At 42.6% G+C, this 27,615-nt stretch overlaps 1 protein-coding gene across 1 annotated transcript in view; it reads left to right on the top strand.

The window, feature by feature from the left end:
• Nucleotides 1-723: 723 nt before the first annotated feature.
• The window catches only part of LOC138369846 (uncharacterized), a 120,460-nt gene continuing 93,568 nt past the window's right edge, over nucleotides 724-27,615 (top strand). Inside the window, exon 1 of the mRNA XM_069333591.1 lies at nucleotides 724-770. The gene's annotated coding sequence lies outside the window, so the exon portion shown is untranslated. The remainder of the gene's footprint in view (nucleotides 771-27,615) is intronic.

Here is a 27,615-nt window from a genome sequence, read left to right as displayed (position 1 = left end):
CGATGTAATCACACATCTTACACGGATGTCATCATACTTATCGCACCGATGTCATCATACTTATCGCACCGATGTCATCATACATCTCACATTAATGTCATCATACTTATCGCACCGATGTCATCATACATCTCACATTAATGTCATCAAATATTTCACACCGATTTCATCACACATCTCACACTGATGTCATCATACATCTCACACTGATATCATCATACATCTCACACTGATGTCATCATACATCTCACACTGATGTCATCATATATCTCTCAGAGATGTCATCATGCTTTTCACACCAAATGTCATCATACTTATTACACAGATGTCATCATACTTATTACTTAGATGTCATCATACTTATTACACCGATGTCATCATAAATGTACCACTGATGTCATCACACTTGTCACACAGATGTCATCGTATTTCTCACATAAATTTCATCATACATCTCTCACCGATGACATCTAGCATCTCACACCTCACACTGATGTCATCATACATTCCACATTGACTACATCATACTTATCGCCCCATGTCATCATGCTTCTCACACCGATGTCATCAAGCACGTTACACCGATGTCATCATACACGTTCCACCGATGTCATCATATACATCACACCGATGTCATCATACATCTGGAGCACGGTCCGGGCCGTGGCCTGAGAGAGGGGAGTCGACCCGCGTCTGTTTGTGTACCATTAGGCGCTCGGACACCAACCAGTGCGGACACGTGAGTCCAGCTCTCTCCTCACTCCTGACAGGTGAGTCCCTCAGACTCCAGACACCAGACAGGTGAGTCTCCCAGACTCCAGACACCAGACAGGTGAGTCTCCCAGACTCCAGACACCAGACAGGTGAGTCAGGCAGAGTCCAGACTCATCTTGGACAAGCAGAAGTTCCAGGTAGAAATCCAATTACCGGTTAGTCAATAATAATGTCCTGGAGAGTCATCAAATGTTTGTATTCAAACTGATGATTCATTTAACACTTTTCTTTTAATTTTCAGTCAATGTTTCATGCTTGCATGTGACACTTTCTGCCAAGTGAGCTTTTTGGTGTATGTAACCTCAAGTCCACTTGCCCCCCCCTGACCAGTCCCTCTTAACTCACATTACTCCACAACACTAACTTTTTCTTACTTACTTTACAACAAATTTCAGTCGAACAACTTTTTTCTTAAACTCTTATTTATATTGTCTCAATATTCAATGGCTCTGAAGAGTTGAGAGCTCAACTCTTCACAACTTTCAGCTGCAAACAATACAGAACTTACAGCAAGTACGTATGTTATGTACAAATTATGGACTGTTGTTCCCCAAAAATATTCGTTTTGTAGTCTTTGAATTGTAAAGGGCTTAATAAAGTGACAGAGGCCCCACACACTTAACCAAATATAATCAACCTAATCAAACCTACTCTAACCGGTCTGAGGCCTCTGTACAATTTATTGCACAAAAAATAATCATAATAGCAACTGTCAATATTGCGAACTTCCCTTTTTGTATGACAGAATGTATTTGTTGGTGAAATGACTTTACGGTGCTGCTCTTATACCTTCGGCCACCTCGCTCTCAGCCACACCTCTTGGGACAATACTCTGGAAAATTAGTCGAAGTATCAGCTCACCTGGACTCATAGATAAGCTTGAGTAATCTTGGCTCCAGCTCACCTGGACTCATAGACAATCTTGAGTAATCTTGGCTCCAGCTCACCTGGTCTCATAGATAAGCTTGAGTAATCTTGGCTCCAGTTCACCTGGCCTCATAGATAAGCTAATGTGGTTACCTTGAGTTGATTCCGGGCTTAGCGACCTCGCGACCCGGTCATCGACCAGGCCTTCTCGTTGCTGGACTGGTCAACCAGGCTGTTGGACGCCGCTGCTCGCAGCCTGACGTATGAGTCACAGCCTGGTTGATCAGGTATCCTTTGGAGGTGTTTGTCACGTTATCTCTTGAACACTGTGAGGGGTCGGCCAGTTATGCCCCTTATGTGAAGTGGAAGCGTGTTGAACAACCTCAGGCCTCTGATGTTGATAGAGTTCTCTCTCAAAGTACCTGTTGCACCTTTGTTTTTCAATGGGGGTATTCTGCACATCCTGCCATGGCTTCTGGTCTCATGTGATGTTATTTCTGTGTGCACTGTGGAGAAATGCCCGACAGACCACTGGAACATTATCTAACACAGTGCACAGTTACAAACCCATTAAGATTTCAACTCAGATTCAATAGAACAGAAGAAGTTGTTAAACACATATGGCAAAATCTTACTGAAGCGACCATACGAGTCATAAATACTCGTACTCCGCCCAAGTAGGCCAAGGGCCAGCCAGAGGCTTAGGGCCCGCGCAGGAATATCCCTGCAAAAAAAAAAAAAAAAATCTGTGCGCAGTTTTGGTACCAGCCCCTCTACTATTTTCCACGTGTAAATTATTATGTATTTTTCCCGCCTGCGCTCAAGAGAATACAGATTTAGACTCTTTAGTCGGTCCCAATAGTTTAGACGCTTTACTGAGTGATTTCTAGCAGTAAAGGATCTCTGCACGCTCTCCAGGTCAGCAATTTCTCCAGCTTTAAAAGGGGCTGTCATTGTGCAGCAGTATTCCACTCAAGAGAGCACTAGCATCATGAAAAGTGTCATCATCGGTATAGCATCTCTAGTGTGAAAGGTTCTTGTTATCCAACTTATCTATCTTATCTTGTCATTTTGCTTGCAGTTGTGACGGCTACTTTATTGTGTTCTTTAAAGGTAAGGTCTTCCGACATGAGTACACCCAAATCCTTTACATTGCCTTTTCGTTCTATGTTGTGATTTGACTGCGTTTTGTACGTGGTTTCCGTTTTTATATTTTCTTTTTTCCGTAGCACATGAGCTGGAGTTTATCTTCGTTAAACACTATATTATTTTCTGTAGCCCAAAGAAGGACCTGATTTACATCTGATTGGAGGTTTTGCCGTGTCCTCTATGTTATCTACTCTCATAAAAATCCTAGTGTCATCTGCAAAGGATGATACAGTACTATAGGTTGTGTCCTTGTCTATATCCGATATGAGGATGAGAAAAATTACTGGAGCAAGCACAGTTCCCTGGGGGACTGAGCTCTTCACGGTTGATGGACCAGATTTGATTTTGTTGACTATTACACATTGGGTTCTATTAGTCAGGAAATTGTAGATCCGTCTGCCTATTTTTCCTGTAATTCCTTTCGAACGCATTTTATGTGCAATAACACCATGGTCACATTTGTGGAAGGCTTTTGTAAAATCTGTGCACATTAAATCAGTGTTTTGTTTGTCTTCCATGGCATTTAGTGCCATGTCATAGTGGTAACTGTGATAGGCAAGAGCGCCCTGTTCTGAAACCATATTGTCCGAGGTTATGGAGATGCTGTGATTCCATGTATTTTGTGGTCTTACTTCTTAGCACTCTCTCAAAGATTTTTATGATGTGTGATGTTAGTGCTATTCGTCTGTAATCTTTTGCGTCTCTGCCTTATTTCCTCATTTATCGAGTGGTGCTATCTCTGCTGTTTTTATTATATCAGGGATAACGCCAGTATCAAGGCTTTGTCTCCAAAGAATGTGAAGGGGCTGCGATAGTGTTTTTTACAGTTCTTGATGAATATAGAGTTCCAAGAATCAGGGCCTGGTGCAGAGTGCATAGGCATACTGTCTATAGCTTCTTCAAAATCCAATGGGGATAGGGCGATATCTGATATATGATTTGATGTTGGTATCATATCCATGAAAAAATAATCTAGGTTATCAATCTTCAGTGTGTTTTGTGGTTCGCTGAAAACAGAGTCGTGCTGATTCCTCAGTGTATATCGCTCATTTCTTTGTTGTCATCTTTGAAAGTTCCATCTCCTTTCTCAGGGGCCCGATACTAGATGTGGTTTTTTATCTAGATTTTGTATAGGAGAATAAATATTTCGGATTTCTCTCTATTTCACTGATGGCCTTTTGCTCTCTTTGCCTCTCCTGGGTTTTATATGATTCCTGTAGCTTTAGTTCAATTGTTTCTATTTCTCTACCTAACCTTCTTCGCCATTCTTGAGATAAAGTGCGACTCTCAAGTTGTTCCGTGATTCGTTTTCTTCGACTATAGAGGGAACGACGTTCTCGTTCTAATCTGCATCTCTTCTGCTTTTTTCTTAGGGGGTATACGGTTTGAGTATATTTCTAGTGTTACTGAGCTTATTATTTCCAGGTATTGGTTCGGGTTTGCATTTTCTAGCTGTTCTTCCCTGCTTATTTCTGTGAAGTCTTGGTTTATTTGTTTCCAGTTTATCTGTTTATTATTAAAGTTGAATTCGCTGAAATCTCCACTGGGAATCGAAACTAGTTTTGAAGGTCTATTCCCCATGCTTGTCAGAACGTCAATTAAGTTGTGATCTGAGTAACAGGTATTTATAATCATTATGTTCCTGATCAATTCATCATTATTAGTGAAAATGAGGTGTTCTCCTTCCTTGTTGATTCTACTATTTGCTGGTTTAAGGCAAATCTGTCGCACATCCGTAGCAGGTCATTTGCATGTAACTGTTCATTTAGACTACTTACCGGAATTCTCTCTGATTCAACTGTATCCGATATGGTCTTCCATTTCAGGTGCCGTAGGTTGAAGTCCCCAAGCAGGATGATGTTTGGGGCTGGATTTGTGAGTTTTCCAAGCAGTGTTCTATTTTCATTAGTTGGTCTTTAAATTGCTGGTGATTTGCCTCCGGTGACTTATATACAAGGACAATTCCTACATTTAATATCTCTATTTTGGTTATCAGCACTTCCACCATATCATTTGAGGTGTTTAGCAGCTCAGTACAGATGAGTGTGTCCTTGACGTACAGTCTGACCCCACCCTGTTTCCTATCACATCTGAAAAGATTATACTCCGAAATCCATATTTCACCATAATGGTAGTCCTTGGTGTGAGTTTCCGTTAGGGCTGCAAACACTGCATTTACCTCATGTAAGAGGCCATTTATGAGGTGCACTTTGTTACATTTGCGTGTTTTTATACCCTGAATGTTGGCAAATATAAATGATGTTATGTTTGTGGAAGTGCTGGATGCTTTACTTGGTGTTAATATCTGGGGCTCTGGTAAGGAGGCCACTGTGTTTGCGTCCTCTCTGGCATTTGACCGAGTTGATGATAGAGTCTGGACATTTTTAGCCATTCTTCTCCTCCTCCTCTTGCTAAAAAATCATCCTGGTAAATAGTGTTGTGGCTGCTTTCATCGAGGTGGTTTGTCGGTCTTATTCGCTTGGTACCTTTTATATGAAAAGCTGGTCATTCTGTGTTGAAACATTCATTCTTATTTAAAGAGTTCTTGCACAGTTCTGGGTGAAAGAGATCACAGCTTTTGGTACATTTACCTGTACTAAGAAGGGTCCTGCACTTTCTGGGATGATCATATTTACATTGCCTATTTGTTCTCCCCGATATCCCATGCTTACAGATAATCCATTTATAATATCGGCAGATTTTGGGTCCTTGTTTTGTTTGTTTCGAAAACCCTGGCGCCCGGTTTAGGCGCCGATACCGCGCCCGACCCCAACGTCACGTCCGGCGTCATAGCATCCGGCCCCGGCGCCACCGTCGTATCCGGCCCCGGCGCCACCGTCGTATCCGGCCCCGGCGCCAACGTCGTATCCGGCCCCAATGTGAACGTCGCATCCGGCCCCGGCGCCAACGTCGCATCCGGCCCTGGTGCAAACGTCGCATCCGGCCCGAACGCCAACGTCGCATCCGGCATAGACTTGAGTAATCTTGGCTCCAGATCACTTGGCCTTATAGATAAGCTTGAGTAATCTTGGCTACAGCCCAACTGTAGCCAAGTTACCTGTTCTGCCCCTAAACTTAACCGACACATGCCCTTTCCTCCCGCTGGTCGAATGCACAATGTATCTCCTTGTACTAGTTCGTCTTAGACTACCTGGAGTTTTCTTCACAACACCACGTGGGACGGATCTCTCCTCCGGTTTATACTTTGAAAACGGTTTCGAGTAGCTCTTTGAAACTTATCTTGTTGAGGGTCTCTGGGTTAGAATGTGTTCTTCAGCCATGGTGGCTACAGCACCCAAAGTCTATACTCACTGTTCCTCCAAGTACGTTTTCAGATCACCTGATCAACACGCCTTGAAATCTTCTAACAAGACAAGTTGTTCCAGCTGTTCCTTAGTCTCCACCTTCTAAGACATTCATAAAACAACTGCTCCTTAATGCAAGTGAACTCCGTAAAAGTGTGCTTTGTTGTTTTCTTAAGATTACGAAACTTCTGTCTAAATGTTGCAGGCGTCAACTGGTAAGCCATCATCAACACCTTCTTGACAGCATCATAACCATTAGAGTCAATTTATGAAAGTGAAGAGTATGCGGCTTGGGCTTCCCAGTCAGCACTGATTGAATCATATTAGCCCAATTGTCCCTTAGTGAGTCTATTAAGACAGCTACTTTCTCGAAAGCAGCAAAGAACTTTGATACCTTCTTCTCATTGAATTTAGGCACCATTTTATAGCTATATTGGATCAAAACCACATAATTCCATTCTTCCACTTAATCTTAACACTTCCAATTCGTGTTGCCTTTCTCTCTCTCCATTTCTTCTCCCTATCGCTCCTTTTCTTCTTTCTCTTTCCTTTTTCTCGTGTCTTCTCCTTCTTTCTCTTTCAATAATTATAATTATTGTAGTTTTACATAACTACAGTGTATATTTGTCAGGCAGGAGTCGAGAACACTGTTAGTGAAATATTACCAATAATGTTGAGGTGACTTGACTGAGGACGAGGCTATAACAGAGGCCTACTCATGTGTTCAGTAACTACAGTTTAGTGAAAATATTAATGTTAACTGTTTAAATACAGTAAAAACAAATTCAATAATTAAAATCCCCCAAGTGTGTGAAATGGAAGTTTATCGGCGATTTTAAATACTAAAACATACAGTCCAATTTATAATAATAATTAATAAATAATTAAAATATTACGGGGCCACTGAATAATAATGAAATAATCGCTGGTAGATTTTCACACATAAAATTTATGGTCCTCAAGGAACTGGACGAATCATTAATATTTTACTGGTTCTCAGACCAGACACATATTAATGGTTCTTCAAATTGTGATCTTCATGATCTAATTAAGAATCAGATAAATTAATCAATACTTAATTACTAAATAGCCAGTCAGAACAGACGGATAAAATTATCCAGGTTAACTAATTAATTCTCAACCTCAGTGCACACAGTAGTTTTACTAAAAATTTTGCTATTATTGTTACAAACTATATTTCAGGTAATTAAGGAGCTAAATACATAATATCAATAAATGTAGTACATACCATACATACACACCACTAAAATTATCACTTCATTTTCGTGGATTTGATCCACAGAAATATATGGTGTTTTATTTCACAAAAGATCACTAATAAATTAATAAATTCTAATGAAACACCTGAAGTTGATGAAAGGTTACAACACTTAATTTATGTATATATTTCTCTAAATAAAAGAATCATTTAACATATAAAATAAAAAAATATATTGCACTTAGTCCATTTGCACATTATATTATAGTACCTAGTTGCCCACCTGTATTAGGGCAGGATTATTACTACAGACTAGTGGTAATCTAAATAGCCAACAACCTAGTCCCATTAATCATTTTGCCAACCTGTCTTAAGGTAGAATTTATCATTATTGACTTGTGTTGAACTAAACAATGAACAGTCTAGTCTTATTTAATTAATGTGTAGACCCTTATTATAGGGAAGGACTAATAACAACAGGAGTTGTGTTGTATCCATAGTTATACTACACATATATATTATATTTTTGTATATATCTTTACTATAATTATCACACCTTTGAGTAGTAATCAGTGTTTACTATACCATCCAATGGCGATTAAGATAGGCTAACCTGAGGATTATTCCTTAGTAACACTTAGTTTTTTGAGTGAAAAGTTTCACTCAAAAAATAAAGGTAGGATTATAGCCTAGTGAAAGAAAATTAATGACCCTGGGCTACTATTATTAAATTACTCAGGATTTATGTGCAAATATCCCAGGTATTTCCACTTTGAAATCATGGGACCAACAAAGCCTAACCAAGCAGCCCACGTGGCTGATCCAGGAACAAAATTAAAATGCACCCCAACTGGACTTAAGGGTCATTTAACTCAACAAATCAATAAATGCCATGATCTGTCACAACAATCTCCAGTTGATTATGTACAACTGGAAACCTACTTTCAAGTAGCAACAAGTAAATTTGACTAAGTCAAACACCAGATAGAAACTATCTAGCTGAACTTGCCAATACCATCTTAATTATGATGACCAGACCACACACTAGAATGTGAAGGGACGACGACGTTTCGATCCGTCCTGGACCATTCTGAAGTCGTTTGTGATGAGGAAGTAGAGACAGGCAATTAATTGGCACGAGAGATGAGGAGCAAAATAAGGTGTAGTAGAGGGGCTAGTAGTAGGAACTGCAGAGGGCCTATTGGCCCATACGAGGCAGTTCCTATTAACCACCGAAAGAGAAGAAAATAATGAGAAGAGGGAAAGCGAGGGAACGTAGGAGAAGACAGAAAAAACAGAGAAAAGAGAAGGAAAGGAAAGAGAAAGAAAGGTAAATGGAAAGGGTAAGCTTATGTTAGGTCACGTTTGTTAGAAAGATTAGAGCATTTGAGTATATACAGTGAAAGGGTAGATTCCACAGCAACAAAGCCAGGACTCAAGTTCATGTTGGGTACATTGTGTATAAGAGCCGATTCAGCAAGACGGCGTCTGTGTAGAGTAGAGGCAGGAAAGATTATTTTGGAGGAAGACCAACCAATAGGATGATTAGAATCCCTCACATGGCAGAAGAGAGCATTGTTAGTGTCTGCAGACTTAACACTTCTCTTGTGTTCTTTAAGTCTGTCATTCAGTGTACGGCCAGTTTCGCCAAAGTATTGGAGAGGACAAGACGAACAGGAAATAGAGTAGACACCAGCAGCATTAGAAGCAGGAGGAGCAGTGTGAACTGCTCCTCCTACTCTATCACCATCTTAATTAATTTGGACGTTCCGCGGAAGCTCGCAGGAGCGTGCGATAATACTGGAAAGTGTAGACTCTTTTAAACTTTGTCACCTTAATTCTCGTCCAAGGTTTTTTAATTTTGTATCAATTTGTTCGCAATAGAATGCTCTACAGAACTCAAAGCAAATAAACTTAAAAAGCCCGGCTTACCACCCGCAGCAAACAGAAAAAGTTAGCCAGGAGCGCACTAGAGCGATAAAATGTGTTCTGTCCTTTCACTTTGGTCACCTCAATTTTCATCCTAGGTCTTTCATTTTGGTATCATTGTGTTCGCAATAAAATTCTCTACTCGATTAAATGCATGTGAAGTTCGAAAACCCGGCCTACCACCCGCACAAAGCAGACAAAGTGAGAGAGAGTTACCCGGGAGCGTTAAAGAGCAATGAAATGTGTACACTCTTTTCCCTTTCGTCACCTCAATTCCCGTCTTAGGTCTTTCATTTTTGTATCATTGTGTTCACAACATAATTCCCTACAGGTATATATGCAAATATAAAGTCCGAAGTCCGACGTACCACCCACAGCAAACAGAGAATGTGATGGTGCGTTACCCCAGTGAGCGCTAATAAAGAGCGATAAAATGTGTTTATTCTTTTCAACTTTATTACCCCAATTCTCGTCCTAGGTCTTTCATTTTGTTATCAATGTGTTCGCAATGAAAATCTCTACAGGTGTATATGCATATAATGTTCACAACCGCTGTTTTCACATAACCAAATGTTTTTAATTTTTGACGCCATCCTTAATCATCAGTGGGTATTGAACTAGTAAACGTTTGACTCCATCCTTAGTCATCGGTGGGAGAAAGTGATTATCATAAATTATTAACACTTTCGCCCACCGATGACCAAGGATTAGATGATATTATGGCTGATCTGGCTCAATATGAAGATGATACTCAAACCAGGTTGGATACTTTCATCAAATTAATTGCCCAGACCAAGGCAACTTCAACAGTTTTATGTAATCAGAGTCAAGCTGCAGCTCGACTCCCACCAATCAATTTACCCACTTTTTCAGGATCAGATGCAGAGCTGTTTTAACAGCATTATGGGCACCTGGGAAAACCAGTGTGCTAGGGTCCCTAAGACAACCACTCACAGGAGTAAAAAGTATATGATCAATAATATTAAACATATATTTATTTTATTGGCACCAATAAAACTGTTGGTAAAACATTAAAAGTATGCTGTAGAACAGCAACTAATCAACATGATAAACAATTCACAAAGCTAGAAAAACATAATAATACTCAGTGAGCTACACAGATTTGATGGCACAGTATGAAATTACTACGAAGTTCTTATTATAACAAGCATTTGCGGCATTTCTTTTCAGAGAATTGCTTTATTATTGGCTTTTTAGTCAATGGTCTTTAGGATATCATTTCTCATGCACATGAGTGAAATCCAGTTCAAATGATGCTGCCCCATTGTGCTACGAAGCAGATTTTTCAGGTTTCGGTCTTGACAAAGAACGCTCTCCTGTACAGCTGGTCACAATCAGGCACATGAACACTCTGAGTGCAATTTCAACATTCGGGAATACAGATTTCCATTTGTCGGAAATTATTTGTGTGTACAGTACAGGGAGAGTCTCACAATTTTCAACACGAGCCATGTAGTTCTTGAGATGCTCACAGTCATTTAAAAGGTCATCATCATTCAGGTCTTTGTGATACATATTATCCAGATGTTCACAGTTTTTCGTTAGTACATCAGAAGCAATGGTTTTTCAATTCACTGAAGAAAGAAAATAATAATAATAATAATAATATAATAATAATAATAATAATAATAATAATAATAATAATAATAATAATAATATTTTATTTAGGAATAGTACATACACAGATGCAGTTACAAACATTCTGATTGATTTATAGATAGAGCTAGTACATACAATACCTAAAGCCATCAGTACGCATAGCGTTTCGGGCAAAAAATAGATTTGCAATCTTTGAATAAGCTTCTACACGTTTTGTCAGTTCAAAAATTAGTGTGTCCAGAATACGGAGGAAAGTTTCCACCTTGAATTTTTCGGTTTCAGTGAGACGTTTGACTTTGACACACTTCGTATTCGTTCCCGTTTTTCCCATCACTGTAATCTGTATCTGGACACATCACTGGTTTTAAATTCATATACTAACTAAATTTGTCTCTAGTTTCCTGAAAATAGGTTTTCATAGACTCAAGAAGATTTGTGGCAACAAGGATGTTCACATCCTTTGATTGCAGGGCCTTGTTTGTTTTATTAATTCTTTCTGGCATGTCATTCCAAAGAATTGTGAGAAAGACTGTTTCCAGGTTTTCCATTTTTTTGCTCAGTCCTTCTGCCTCTCACCTTGTCTTCACTTCCTGTTCATTTTCAGCGTTAGAGAATCCAGTGCATGTTTTATTTTCTCGAACCCACCATACAGAGCATGAACAGCATCACAGTGCAAAATGTGATGACCATTGTGTGTCAGACAGACGCTTGACCACAAAATCTTTTCCTAAATATCATGTCAATACATTTCCAGTTATGAGTAGAGTAAAACCAGCACAAATTTAATACAGATGCTGAACAAAGATAAAGAATTTGACAGTCTGTAGACAACAATCTGCTGCTTTTACTCCCGCCAAGTTCAGGATATGTCCAGCACAGGGGACATAGATGGCAAACTAATTGAGTTGATGAATCCGTGCTTGTAATCCAGTATATCGTCCAGACATATTTGAGGCATTATCGTATAATACGGCAGTTTGACAGTGAAATTTTGTTCTCATTGAGGAAATCCACGACAGAGTTTGTTAGATCATTTGTTCCATGAGAAAAGATGGGGATGAACATCAAGAAACGTTCCACAGGCTCACAGCTGTTAATGTATCGGGCAGTAAATGTCAGTTGATCTGTGTGTGAGATGTCTGGAGTGGAATCTGCACTAACTTTATTCTTTACACCTATAATACTTTGACTCGTTCACTTCTTCAAGAATGGTACAAAGAACCTGTTGTCCCAATAATTCAATAAATTCCTCAATATACTTATATATGCAGATAAATATAATGGATTCCCGTTTCCTGCATTTCCATACATTTTGAGATGTTCTTCCAAGAATGGGTCAAACTCACTAAGCAGCTCTAGTATACCTAAATAATTGCCATTTTTTGCTGACTCAATAATCTGATTTTCTCTTCGAAATGGCAAACCTCTAGAAGCAGGAAAACGTAATACAGAAACCACATGTGTCAAGACTTTGCTCCAATATTCCTGCTTTGAGCGATGTCTTCCAGTTTCTTTATGACATCAAATATACTGTCATGCACTTTCGATGTTCTTTTCTATTTTCATGTTCTATAATAATATTGCTGTGCTCAGTAGTCCTGGAACTAGGAGACGACAGGTCATAGTGTACCCCTCGTCCTGTCTGCCTTAGGGGGCATCAGTTCCAAATATGCCAAAAATGTGTAATATATGAAAACTAGTTCGATTTCAATCAAACTTTTCTGACGAGTTGTATATTAAACGGGTTTCATCTGGTCCAAAACTCAGCATCGTAGCATAAATAGGAAGGGAGAAAAAAATATTGAATTATGTGTCAAAAATTTTCCAAAATGGTCAAAAACTAACATCAAACACAAGTGTCAGCGAAAATCATGTCTATGACTTTCAGCTATCACAATAGCATATAATAAAAAATATTTTATAATTAGTTTTATCCCCCAAAAAATTTAGTTAAAATTTTTTTTTTTATTTTTTTATTTTTTTCTTATTTGTTTATCGGACGATTTGCATGAAACTTATACACCTGACTGCACGTAAGCCTATCTGTAGGGGTGCAAATTTTGGAGGAAATTGGTTAATGTCAACCTCAGCAACAAATGGCAGCACCTTAGACTTTATTTTTTACTTATTTATTTTCAAGTAACATAAACGATCATATAACTCTTTCATTTTTTATTAAATTTACATGAAACTTAGACCTTATATGTAGAGTTTATGTTTCTACAATCTGCTTTGAGCTTTTTTTTCCTAAGTTCATTTATTGATTTTATAATAGTAATAAACATGATACATTTGCATAATTTTGGGGGGGAACTTTGACTATTTGTATTAGTAAAACTAAACATATTTTGAAAAATCCGCTGTGTCAGATCCTTTATTATATGCTAATGTGACGGAAGAGTGACATAGAAATGATTTCATTTGAAACTTGTGATTGTAGATTCTTATTGAAAATGTTTAAAATTCGTTGAAAAAAAAATCCCTTTTTAATTAGGCTGCGATACTAAAACTTGGAACAATTGCAGCCTTTTCATTTACAACTAGTCAAAAAATATTTGTTGACATTGAACAACGTTTAAAAAACTAACTAGTGCTCCCTTAGGTCTAGTTTTAAGATCTAGCCTCTAGTGTAAGTAATAAGTCAGCTGCAGCGGCACTAAGTGTGCAACGCTCTGACTACCAACTGTGGTGGGTCGAGGATGGCTAATCTGGCCGGAAATTAAAGCAGACATTACTTGTGTGGCAGCGTCTGAGTTCACTAAGGGGAACAGCTTGAGGGCAGTTGGTCGCCTACCGGAGTACCTTGTCCCAGGTCCCCCTCGTGAGTGAAATAGTTCTTGTGCCCTCCCTACCCAACGTCGTGGTTTGTGTGTGCAACTAGTGTGTTTACACGAGGGACCGTACAGTGTATAGTGCCTCCACACTATGCGTGAAAACTGTATAACCATAGTACCTGAAAGGTGTCTATACATGTGTGTATGTGTGTATGTGTGTGTGTGTGTGTGTGTGTGTGTGTGTGTAATGGTAAAGTGCAGTGTAAAGGACATAACACCCAAGAACACATGTGAATGAGCGGGTGTCTAACCGCCCAGACTTCCAACCCGGGTGGAGTTACCCGGCCAGACCCAGGGTCCTCCAACAGTGATAATCGGAGTGGTACCACATCAGAAGAGGAAGATGACTAACACATATTCATATCCAGAACGGGTAGGAGACGGGACAAGGTGAAGCATATGTCTGAATTACAACAGCAGCAGCAACAACAACAATAGCAGCAGCAACAGCAGTAGCGACACCAACGACGACAACAAGCCGAAGATGGTGAGTTACAAACCTTAATCTTCTCTGCAGCAGATATGAGATCAGCAGATAAGTTTAAATGGATCATGAAGGCCGCCCACACCCACAATGAACACCGCACTGAGAGCAAATTTGCAGGAAGCAGCGTCATTGTGCGAGTGTGTGGAAACAGAGCCTTGAAGTTCTTCACAGAGGAGGAACATGCGTACGAAGGTAAGAGGTTTAACCTGTTGAAAGCAAGCTCACAGCCTAGACAGACCAAAATTATTATTAAGAACTATAGTATCCATGATGATGTTGTGTATATTGAAGACCTATACCAGATCATCTGGTCCAAGGGCAACACAGGACCTGGGAGAGTACCTAAAAACCAAGCAAATGCTCTGTGGGAGGAAGAGCTGCCCTCTTTCATTACGATACCGGGTATAAGGACATGCAGAGTGGAACGGTATATTGGCAACACAGCCTTCAGTGGCAACTGCAAACTGTAGAGCCACAGAACCTGGAAGGGCGCTGACCGAACTAGGTATGGGTGTTGCAGTGGCTTCCACGATAGTAAGCTATGTCTGCAGAAGATCAATGATAGAGGCACAGTAACACCCAAAGTGTCAACTGCAAGCAACTCCACCACGCTTGGAATCGGCACTGCCAGCATGAGGCCTGCCTGGCAGGGCCCAACAAGAACGACGCCTCAGGTTGCAGATGAACCAGCGAATGGAGGGGCCTGGGACCCAAGGCTCGGGCCAGGGTTCACATCCCAGCCTGGGGGTTGAGTGTGGTAGCCTCCCTCTACCACTTCCCCATCCAAGAGGTCTACCCACTTCTTCCCCTCTGGGAATAGAAACCCACACATACCCTACTCCCTAACCCCCACAGGGCCTTCCCACCACCCAGCCCCCCCCCCCCTACCTATGAATCAGGTCTCTCCACAGTCCCCCATCAACCCCCCCCCCTTCCAAGCGCACTAGCCACTGTTATGATCTCAGCCTACAGGAGAAACGAGTCTCCCTCCTTGAGAGTTATTCGTCAAGCCTGACCTGATTAGAAGGCCTAGCGAATATTGAAGTGATAACCCATATGTAAAATAGTTGGTTGGATATGTGTAACAGTTTGAGATTATGGGCAATGCAGAAGAAAATAGATAAATGACGGGCTAGGAGATGTGGACATTTTGCTGGAGGCGTGAGGCTCGCTTCTGGAGGACCTTGACCTCACTTGAGTGCCAGACATCGCAGGGGGAAGCCGCGCTCCGTTGAGCTCCCGTCAGAAGGGAACCCCTAGTGATATATCTCGAAGAGAAGAGAAGTGTGTAGACGTGCCAGCTGTGGAACCGAGCTGGGAACGTTGTGGTCTCAAGTCCTGGTCGAAGAAGAGAGTATCAAGCCGGCCAGAGACATTATTGTGGGCCGTGGGAGCGCCCTGACCAGACGCCGTCAGAGGGAAAGCGCCCTCGACCAATTAATCTGTGGTAAGCACGATATACGCCAGTTCATAGTGATCACTTGTAGTTGGTCGTGTGCCCAGCGACAGTAGCAATGTTTATTTATAAGTTAGGCATGTTTTAATAAGGCAGAAAGCCTGAAATAAGAGAGTGGAGAGGGAGGAACACGGAGCGACGTCCGCCCCCTCTGAGCGCTGGCGGACGACTGAGGGAGCCTGGCTCCGGATGGAGGAAGACCCTCCCAGCGAGTGAGGACCGCCGCCAGGCGAGGTGGAGTATGGACCCGCCCAAAACGGGGGAGTCCACTCTCACTGTATGTAGAGGACAGATAGAGGTTTGAGGCAAGCATATTGTGTGGTTATTTTTGTTTATGTGTTAAAGGGGAACATTTTATTGGAGTGTCGATGGGTTGCAGGTTTGTCTTTTGGGGAAGAAGTTGCTGAGAACTTCGAAGCCAGCAGAGGAAGTAGCTGATGAGACTCCAAGGTAGTGGAGCAGAGGACCTCGAGCTGTGAGGAGAAGCAGCAGTGAAGAGGAGTGTCACGTGCTTCTGTAGAGGTGGAGAAGCACCATAGTTGCTCGGGGAAACTTCATGGTGTAGCAGCCAAGAGAGCTGTGGAGGACCCTAGCAGAAGGGTGAAGGACCGTAGTTGCTCAAGGAAACTTCATGATAGCAGCCTGGAGGAGCTGCAGAGGATCCTGGTAGTGAAGCCCGGAAGAACCTAAGGATATTAGGGTAGTGAACTTCCAGAGGTGGAAGGGGAAGTTCTGGTGGATTACTTATAGGGAGTTGATAGTGTTTGGTTGTCATTAGCGTGCAAGACGCAGTGAGAGGTGAGTGACTGTTGGCATTCTTACGTCAAGGAGTTTTTTTATACTGGAGTATCAATGAACATTTATACTGGTATATGTTATTGCATTCAAATGCTGGTTTTCTATATATACATTATCTTGCTGATAGTGCAACAGTGTATGTAGGCTTGACCAACTTGAGGAGGTTAATAGTATCAGGTGGTGAACCAGGAGATAGGATACCACTGGATAAGCTGATAATAGAGTTCTGATGGTGTTGGAGTGCAACCTGATTGTGATATTATAGAGTATAGGATTCATTATTATTATATGTGTGGATGTATCGTGTATGTGCTTTGTCCAGTAAATGTGTCACAATTTGCTGGTGTTTGCCCTTGTCCTAGTGAGGCTTCCCAGGAGGTAGTAAAGAAGGAGAGAGAGAGAGAAAGAACCATGAACCACTGCTGTGGACAGGGTAGGAGGTAATACTAGTAAGTCATAGGGGATTGAGGAGATCATATCTCATAAGGAGAGAGTGGGGAGTCACAGCGGCTCGAGTGGGTGTGTGCACGTGACAACGAGGCTAAGTGTTGGAGCCGCATCCCCTAAACGTGTGACGTTGAGCCCCTCTCCAAGAGCCAGAAGCGCCAAGGGTGATCTCCTAGTATAAGCACTCTACCGAGTTGTGGGTTGGGTTGTCCGTAGAGAAGGATCAACGAAGACAACACCAACCAACCCACAGTCTATAAAACCACCCACTCTGCAACACCAGCCAGCCTTCCTCCAGTCATCCAGGAGGACCCCATTCTGACTTGTATCAAAGCACTACTTGATCTAATGATACAGAATCACCCACTCGTGTTACAAATAATATGCAAGCAATCGGAACTTGAGAACGCACTTAGCCTGATCAAGACTTCTCAGGAACAAATTCTCAATAACCTGCAGCAGCAGAGATCATCAGGTCTCAGGTCATCAGGTCTAACAAGCCAGATCCAGGTGCAAGGTGATGCAACACTTGCCGTCAAGGTAAATGACAGCAGACATAATGATACCATCACATTTGTGCATGCCAGCAGACACATTGGTACCATGACACCAGTGCACACAGCAACACCAGTGCACACAGCAACACCAGTGCACACAGCAACACCAGTGCGCAGAGCAACACCAGTGCGCAGAGCAACACCAGTGCACAGAGCAACACCAGTGCAAACAGCAACACCAGTGCACAGAGCAACACCAGTGCAAACAGCAACACTAGTGCACAGAGCAACACCAGTGCACACAGCAACACCAGTGCAAACAGCAACACCAGTGCACAGAGCAACACCAGTGCAAACAGCAACACTAGTGCACAGAGCAACACCAGTGCACACAGCAACACCAGTGCGCAGAGCAACACCTGTGCAAACAGCAACACCAGTGCACAGAGCAACACCAGTGCAAACAGCAACACCAGTGCACAGAGCAACACCAGTGCACACAGCAACACCAGTGCACACAGCACCACCAGTGCACACAGCAACACCAGTGCACACAGCACCACCAGTGCACACAGCAACACCAGTGCACACAGCACCACCAGTGCACACAGCAACACCAGTGCACACAGCACCACCAGTGCACACAGCAACACCAGTGCACACAGCACCACCAGTGCACACAGCAACACCAGTGCACACAGCACCACCAGTGCACACAGCAACACCAGTGCACACAACACCACCAGTGCACACAGCAACACCAGTGCACACAGCAACACCAGTGCACACAGCAACACCAGTGCACACAGCAACACCAGTGCACACAGCAACACCAGTGCACACAGCAACACCAGTGCACACAGCAACACCAGTGCACACAGCACCACCAGTGCACACAGCAACACCAGTGCACACAGCAACACCAGTGCACACAGCACCACCAGTGCACACAGCAACACCAGTGCACACAGCAACACCAGTGCACACAGCAACACCAGTGCACACAGCAACACCAGTGCACACAGCAACACCAGTGCACACAGCACCACCAGTGCACACAGCAACACCAGTGCACACAGCAACACCAGTGCACACAGCACCACCAGTGCACACAGCAACACCAGTGCACACAGCAACACCAGTGCACACAGCAACACCAGTGCACACAGCACCACCAGTGCACACAGCAACACCAGTGCACACAGCAACACCAGTGCACACAGCAACACCAGTGCACACAGCACCACCAGTGCACACAGCAACACCAGTGCACACAGCACCACCAGTGCACACAGCAACACCAGTGCACACAGCACCACCAGTGCACACAGCAACACCAGTGCACACAGCACCACCAGTGCACACAGCAACACCAGTGCACACAGCACCACCAGTGCACACAGCAACACCAGTGCACACAGCAACACCAGTGCACACAGCAACACCAGTGCACACAGCACCACCAGTGCACACAGCAACACCAGTGCACACAGCACCACCAGTGCACACAGCAACACCAGTGCACACAGCAACACCAGTGCACACAGCAATACCAGTGCACACAGCACCACCAGTGCACACAGCAACACCAGTGCACACAGCACCACCAGTGCACACAGCAACACCAGTGCACACAGCAACACCAGTGCACAGAGCAACACCAGTGCAAACAGCAACACTAGTGCACAGAGCAACACCAGTGCACACAGCAACACCAGTGCGCAGAGCAACACCTGTGCAAACAGCAACACCAGTGCACAGAGCAACACCAGTGCAAACAGCAACACCAGTGCACAGAGCAACACCAGTGCACACAGCAACACCAGTGCACACAGCACCACCAATGCACACAGCAACACCAGTGCACACAGCACCACCAGTGCACACAGCAACACCAGTGCACACAGCACCACCAGTGCACACAGCAACACCAGTGCACACAGCACCACCAGTGCACACAGCAACACCAGTGCACACAGCACCACCAGTGCACACAGCAACACCAGTGCACACAGCACCACCAGTGCACACAGCAACACCAGTGCACACAGCACCACCAGTGCACACAGCAACACCAGTGCACACAGCACCACCAGTGCACACAGCAACACCAGTGCACACAGCACCACCAGTGCACACAGCAACACCAGTGCACACAGCAACACCAGTGCACACAGCAACACCAGTGCACACAGCAACACCAGTGCACACAGCAACACCAGTGCACACAGCAACACCAGTGCACACAGCAACACCAGTGCACACAGCACCACCAGTGCACACAGCAACACCAGTGCACACTGCAACACCAGTGCACACAGCACCACCAGTGCACACAGCAACACCAGTGCACACAGCAACACCAGTGCACACAGCAACACCAGTGCACACAGCACACAGCAACACCAGTGCACACAGCAACACCAGTGCACACAGCAACACCAGTGCACACAGCACCACCAGTGCACACAGCAACACCAGTGCACACAGCACCACCAGTGCACACAGCAACACCAGTGCACACAGCACCACCAGTGCACACAGCAACACCAGTGCACACAGCACCACCAGTGCACACAGCAACACCAGTGGCACACAGCACCACCAGTGCACACAGCAACACCAGTGCACACAGCAACACCAGTGCACACAGCAACACCAGTGCACACAGCACACAGTGCACAAGCAACACCAGTGCACACAGCAACACCAGTGCACACAGCACCACCAGTGCACACAGCAACACCAGTGCACACAGCACCACCAGTGCACACAGCAACACCAGTGCACACAGCAACACCAGTGCACAGAGCAACACCAGTGCACACAGCACCACCAGTGCACACAGCAACACCAGTGCACAGAGCACCACCAGTGCACACAGCACCACCAGTGCACACAGCAACACCAGTGCACACAGCAACACCAGTGCACAGAGCACCACCAGTGCACACAGCAACACCAGTGCACACTAACACCAGTCACCACAGGATACATAATAACACAAGTGAACATAACAACTCACATAGCGCATCTGATGACAACAAACCTCAAAATGGATGATGACAATAAAGAACATCTCACTATACTACAATGGAACTGCAATGGAGTTCGCAATAGAATTAATGACATCATACATGAACACCAAACTGATGTCATAGTACTACAGAAGACACTGGTGAGTGATGACTTCAACTCGAGATTCAGCGGTTATCACAAGTTCTTCCTTCTTTCTAGGGAAAGAAAATTGGGCCATATATCTTTTCTAAGTAACAACATTCCTGCACAGATAATTGATGACCTCCCAATGGGGAATGAGTATGAATCACTGAAGGAAACCCATCACTTAAACAATAATGCCCTACATACAATCAATCTATATGTGCCGCAGAATAAACTTGACTTTGACACACTACCTAAATTTACTAATGAAGAACCTACGCTGCTGGTGGGTAATCTTAATGCCAGACACCCACACTTTGATGCCAACTGCCATCAACCCAATATCAATAGACAGAAACTGTCACTATGTTAGGCGAAGTGAAAATCTTGAGTCCTAGGAGATAAACAGCCAACTCACCTCAGAGACGGAAGATTAGACTATGCTCTCCTGCTGAATGCACAGGACACGAATGCCAGTACACACATTGTACACAGTTTATATAGTGACCACTGTGCACTGATGAGTGCACCGTCGACATGAGCAAGAAAAGGAAAGAGACAAATGAAAGAAAAAGGTTATCACTCGGACCAGATATGAGGCCGCACTTCATAAACAAGATGAGTGACTGGTTCACAGAATACCAAATCCCAGAGAACATTAATAAAGTTGTTGATGACCTTAATAACCAAACTGAGACTGTCTCAGAGTTCCGTGCCGTACGACTGGGTGAAGAAACCCTAAGAGCGAAGAAAATAAAATGGCATGAGAACGATTACATAAAGATGCTCAATGCAGTTGTAAGGGACATGAGTAGAGAGTACCGAAGACATCCCTCTGACAGGAACCAAGGGTTGTTTAAAACTGTGTGTCAAGTAGCCAGGGAAGAGAAGATTAAAGAGCGGGAAAGACAACATCTTGACTTCGCTAGTTCCATTGGAATAGAAACATCTGCAAGACAAGTGTGGGCAAAAATTCAGATAGCTAAGGGGAGCAGAACCCGGCCTGCGGATCACAAAGATCCCCAGGGTAAGGCTGAGGAACTAATTCACAAGAGGAGCGATGCAGCATCCTCCTCCTCCCTTCCTGCAGAAATCAGCAGGGAACAGCTCCTGCGACATAGTGACAAAAATTTGGATAACAAGAGCACAGTCTAGTGATGAGTATGCATAACCATTCACAGCCCAGGAATTATGGAATTCGGGACCCCCCGAAGAAGGAAACTTAAGCCTCACACTGTTCAATGAACTTACGAACGTCATTGCAAATACTGATTTTCCGGAAGGGACGCAACAAGTGGGGTATGCAGATGATGTGCTAATATAAGCCCCAATTTTGACAAAATTAATCAGTTTATTGAACTCCTTGAAAGGAAATATATTGAGCTCGGTTTCACTCTCTCCACAAACAAGACAAAAGTATACACTCTTCACAAGTAGGGAGAAAATGGGGAACTACAAATGAATGGTGTAACACTTGAATGAGTTGACCACTACAGGTACCTTGGCGTCATTGTCGGATCTAACAAGGGGAAGAAAGAGGAGCTCAACCAACTCCAAGGAACAAGCAACAGTCGACTCAGGGCACTGAAAGCTACGACCCGGAATGGACATGGTGCCTCTATTGTCGTGCTTAAAAATTATGTACACAGCCTCCATTATTGACTAGGCCGCACCAGTTTTATGCACCTATTCTCAAAGCTATTTGAAAAGGCTCGAAAGCATTAAATATGAAGCCATGATAATCATTCTTGGAGTTCTAAGAACGGACAAAAGTCTAATCTACGAGAGGAGTTGTCCCTCCCCAGTGTTAAAAGCAGAATTAAGGAACTGAATGCTAAGCTTGCAATTAGGATAGCAAGAGATCCCCATTACAGTGATATTGCCAAGAAAAAACTGAGTTGTGTTACTAACAGGAGGAAACAGGAGAAGCAGAAAATGGTATCGCAGATCATTCTGCTACCTCAGAGAACTTCACCTGCTTGAGCAAGCCCATGAGCTCGTGCCTGTATAGAGGTTACTTCCATGGGAGGATGAGTCATGCAGAATTATCATCAATGAAATGGCAATGGAAAAATCCAGCATCATACCACAAGAAATAAAGCACAAGTATCGCAAGGAAATTTATAAAGAAGCCGGAAGTGAGATTTTCCTACGCTTACCTTCCCTCTCTTGGGAAGGTTGACCTCAAACAGAAAGGACTGCTTAGACTACACGTTAAGTGTTGTAGTAGCAGATTATACTTTAGGCTAGAGACTACATGAAGGCAGGAGCAAACCGCAAGGACTTCACCCTAGGGTGAAATCATATCCACTTAAGTTCCTCGAGTGACAAAGCACTATTATAGGTAACTGATGGATCCTCGCATCATTTAATTTGAAGTGTGGCGGTATGAATCAGGATCGAGTCCAAGAAGCAGGCCTTCAATAAGATCACATTACTAGAACAATCGTATAATGCAGAACATGGATGGAATAATATTCTAGAAGGGTTTACATAAATATCGTTTTTTATAATAATTAACAGTATATTAACAAAGAACTTAACTACTACAACAAGGAGCTTACATTACGTTAATGTCCATCCAGTGGCATTTTAAAGACAGCTTCTGAACAACCATGTATAGCAATGACTCCTGTCAATTGCCGCAAGGCTGAATACTGAACTAACCTGAACACAGGTGTGCCCACTGACAATGCAACATTGCAATACAAATTAATCAACAAAAACTAAGTCCACTACAACAGCAAGCATTACGTTATATTAATGTCCATTCAGTGACTCATTGTAAGACATCTATTCAATAGCCAATCAAGAATAACAACAGTCCATTCTATTGTCACTTCAGGCTGGATAAATGAACTAGCTGAACAATGGTATGCCCACTGACAACACAAGATTGCAATAAAAAAAAACCTGCGGCACTCTGCAATACAGTTACTATGCCAACAACATCAAGGCGGGTTATAAGACAAGTCTCCATTCCTCCTATTAATTTCGTTAACACTTTTTGCAGCACCCTGCAATTAAGTTGCAAATGTAAACAATGCTAGGCAAAGTGGGACCCTAAGACACTTCTCTGGTAATCCAAAAGTTACTGAAACTCTCGTCCCCAGAGACGATAATTTAGCATATTGTCTGAATCAATTTCACTAATTAATTCTGTGATTAATTACATTAAACACAAACACTTGTCTTCTGCAGACAAGTCAACTGTCAAACAATAACTCGATAGCCCTTAATTACAACACACTTGACCCATCAAGCATTCAGTGAGTAATTCCTAATTACTGTCAAAAGACAGCTAATTAATCCCAATCGAGTTACGTTAACCAAGTGGGGAAATCTGGCTCCAGTATATAAAAATATTAAATGTTTTGAAGAACCATAATTTATTTTGAAGAAATAGAGAATCAGTGACTTATGAATCACCTTTACTAAATGCAAAATGAAATGTAATAAATCTTACCAAATGAACTGTAAATTTATATTAATTCTAGAGCTATCTCCAGCCACAGTCTTTAAGGAGGGGGATAAATTTATAAAGTAAGCATACATATATTGTTAAATCATTAGAATCATGAAATAATAAATCAATAAAATATTTATAATTTCTAACTACAATAATAATACTGAAACAGCCTAACTGATAGAGACGATAGTAGGGTGTATCCAGAAACTACGTCATGGCAAACTTGCCCGAGTAGGCTACCCCTAAGGACACGTGATCGTGCTGACGGAATATCGTTTTTCTTGCCAGTAAATCCATCCTGAAAAGTGAATTATATATAATTTCCACTCCAAATCTTCAATTCATGCAATAAATCGGGAAATATAAATGAGATTGAGGAGTAGAACGTCCATTCACGTGGGTTATGTTGTTGTCGTGCAACGTACTTTCTGAGCTAATGAACTTTCAGCTCCAAAACACCTGATATGCAGCTAATAATGACATCAAGGTGTTTGCTTAGAGATCTTACATTCAAGTTAATTACAGATTCATTGTGATTATGTGTTAATACATTGTTTGCGTCATGTGCTGTATAATACCTGCAATTTTGATCATTAAAGTGATGATTGTCATAGGTACTAGATAAGAGGTTTAGTTCTGGGGCTATGCTAGTTTGCATAAGAGGGCTGTTTGATGGAAAAAGGCTTAAAAAGGCAATAATAAAAAAGATCTAGATATAAAAAATATACAAAACTATACAAAAAATGAGGTAGACCACATCTTGTTTTAAGGTACTTTCAGGTACACTGAAAGTAATATTTTGCACTAGGAGACACAGACAAAGCCAAGAGAACAATGGAGGAAGGGAGTATGAAGAGGCTAGATAACCAAGGTTTCAAAGAAAAATAAGATGAATAAAAATCCTAAAATAATATAAACTTAATGATAATGTGCTAAAAAAAGTTTAGGTAAGACCCTAATAAATTGTATGAACTAAAGAAAATAAAAATGAACTAGAATAATGAATTCCAATAGATGACCAATATAAATAAAATTTACTTTGATTTATATTAATCACCTAAAGTAAAGTTTACTATAATAAGGTAATTACACTATAGTAAATTTCTAAAGTTACACTATAATAAAATGAGGTAGATTACTTTGAGGTATACAGGTACACTGAAAGTAATGGTTTACACTAGATAACACAGGCAACGCCAAGGTACAATGGAGCAAGACAGAATGGAGAGGCTAGGCAACCTAGGTAACAATGAAGTACAGGTTACCTAGTCTGCACTAGATGACAAGGGGGGTTAAATAAGAAGAGACACAGGTGAAATGGTTATGTCAGGTCAGTCTGGCCTGACTAACTGATAGGGTCAGCCGGGTCAGTCAAACCACACTGGTTGGGAAATGTTTCCAAGGTATCCTTATTTGAGATTGTAAACATTTTACCTGAGGAAGCTTTTCTCCCTTTTATCATACCGTCTCTCACGAAGCACTGCTGGATCACACAATGGTTATTTTTCCGGATTTGACGCAGACTGAAGAGGAGTCCCTGCCTTTCTCTGGTCTAGCACTCTCCTGATGTGAGGATACTGCTGGCTGGACAAGAACAGATTTTGTGGATTGGGTAGAGGCAGCTAGAGGTAGCTAGAGGCAAATTTTTCTTTGGTTTTGTCCTGATGGATTCTTTTTACCTACTCGGTAGGTAACAATTATGTCCGTTTTGTTGAGATTATAATTCAATTCATCTTTTATGAGAGCATATGCTATATCAATGCACTTCTCACCGTCACTTTCCACAGAAATGGATGGAGACGACACAAAAAGAGTCAAGCAGCTTTTGCTCGTCCTGGGAGACGAGCAATGTTGGGCAGTTAAAGTACTGATACATACATTCATTTCGTCGAGAGCTTCCTCTTGTTTTTTATGGATTCATTACTTTTCAGTTGCGTATTTTCCTCACGGAGATCCTTTATGTCGTGCTGGAGTTGTTGTTGGCTGGCTTGACAAGTTCTAACTTCCTCACAGAAAAGGGTTATTTCTCGTTGCTGTTGATGTAGGTTTGCACGGTACGCTTGATCCTCACTTTGAAGACGCTGGATGATTGTAATTTGAGGCGATGAGTCACAATAACGTGGCTGAAGTATGTTGACCAGACCACACACTATAAGTTGAAGGGACGACGACGTTTCGGTCCGTCCTGGACCATTCTCAAGTCGATTGAGACAATCGACTTGAGAATGGTCCAGGACGGACCGAAACGTCGTCGTCCCTTCAACTTCTAGTGTGTGGTCTGGTCAACATTGTAATTTGAGCCTCAATAACTAGACACAGCTTTTTGAACCATTGATTTTCAGCCCAGTTGAGGAAATCCAGCAAGGGACCAGCAGCATACTTAAAGTGCGAGAAGTGGGATGCTAGCGTGGAATTAGGAGATGATTGAGAGGACACAGCCCTCTGGCTCAGTAGTGGTGTTGAGGGGAGACCAGCGCTGCCGCCACGAAGCCCAGAGCTCCCAGAGGGCGAAACACGATGGCTGTCAGTGTTGTTCTGTATGGATGCCTTGTTTAGAGATTTGTTGTTCTTTTTTCCCTGCACAGCCTTGCTTTTGAAAGACATAATTGGTTGAGAATGGCCTGGGGTATATGCTGTAGCTGAAACTTGCGTCAGGCAGCGCAGAGGCGGGCAGCAGGCACAGGTACTCACAGCAGGAGAAGATTGATTTGAATTTTGTTTGAGATGAAATGAGTTGATTGGGCTGGTTACTTTCGATGTATTATGACATGCTTGGACTCCATATACTTAGCTGCCTGTAGGTGGTGTTCTACATCATCTGGGGGAAGTTTGACGGCTGTAATACAGCTTAGTGTGAAGAGCGCAGCGAGCACAGGTCTTAGTGCCGTCGGCAGTCGGCAGGTACTTCTTTTAAATTATTGTTAATGGACATTCTGCCCGCCAACTGGAAGTTTTCTGCCATCTTGGCCAAATCAATAATACTTGTATCAATCTTCTTCCTTTCTGTGAGATTCCGTGCCACCGGCTTTGACATGTTACCTATAAATCCTTCAACTAAAAATAAATTTTTGAGTGCCTCGTTCGTCTCGGCTTTAGCTGACTGAACCCATTTTTCAAACAATATTTGATTATTTGGAAATTCAGTGAGCGGTTGGTTGTGTGTAGGCCTGGGGTGAGCTTCAGACATAATTTCATATGCCCTCAAAATCTGTTCCCTGACTTTACTGTAATTAAAACAATCCTCGTCATGCATCTTTATAAAAGAATCTTGGGCTTTGCTTCTTAGCTGCCCCTGCAAGATTCTCATCCAATTTTCCTCTGGCCACTTCATGGACCAGGCCAGCCTCTGAAAAGGGATGAAAAATCTTTCAAGGTCTAACTCTGAAAATTCTCGCAAGTTAGTTTTTTTACCATAATGCATGGAGTTTGAATCATCGGCAGGTGGTGGTAAGGTGGTAGAGCCTCTAATACTTGACCCTTGATATCTGAGCCATTGCTCCTCTAATTTCGCCTCTTGCTTCACCAGTCTTAATTTGGTTAACTCTAACTCTAGCTCCCTGTCCCTTCTAGCTGCACTTCCAGCTGGACTGGGCTGGCATAAA

The sequence above is a fragment of the Procambarus clarkii genome, chromosome 30, assembly GCF_040958095.1.
Source record: "Procambarus clarkii isolate CNS0578487 chromosome 30, FALCON_Pclarkii_2.0, whole genome shotgun sequence".
Lineage (NCBI taxonomy): Eukaryota > Metazoa > Arthropoda > Malacostraca > Decapoda > Cambaridae > Procambarus > Procambarus clarkii.
Note: the sequence above shows the minus strand (reverse complement) of the source record. Positions and strands in the feature narration are given on the sequence as shown.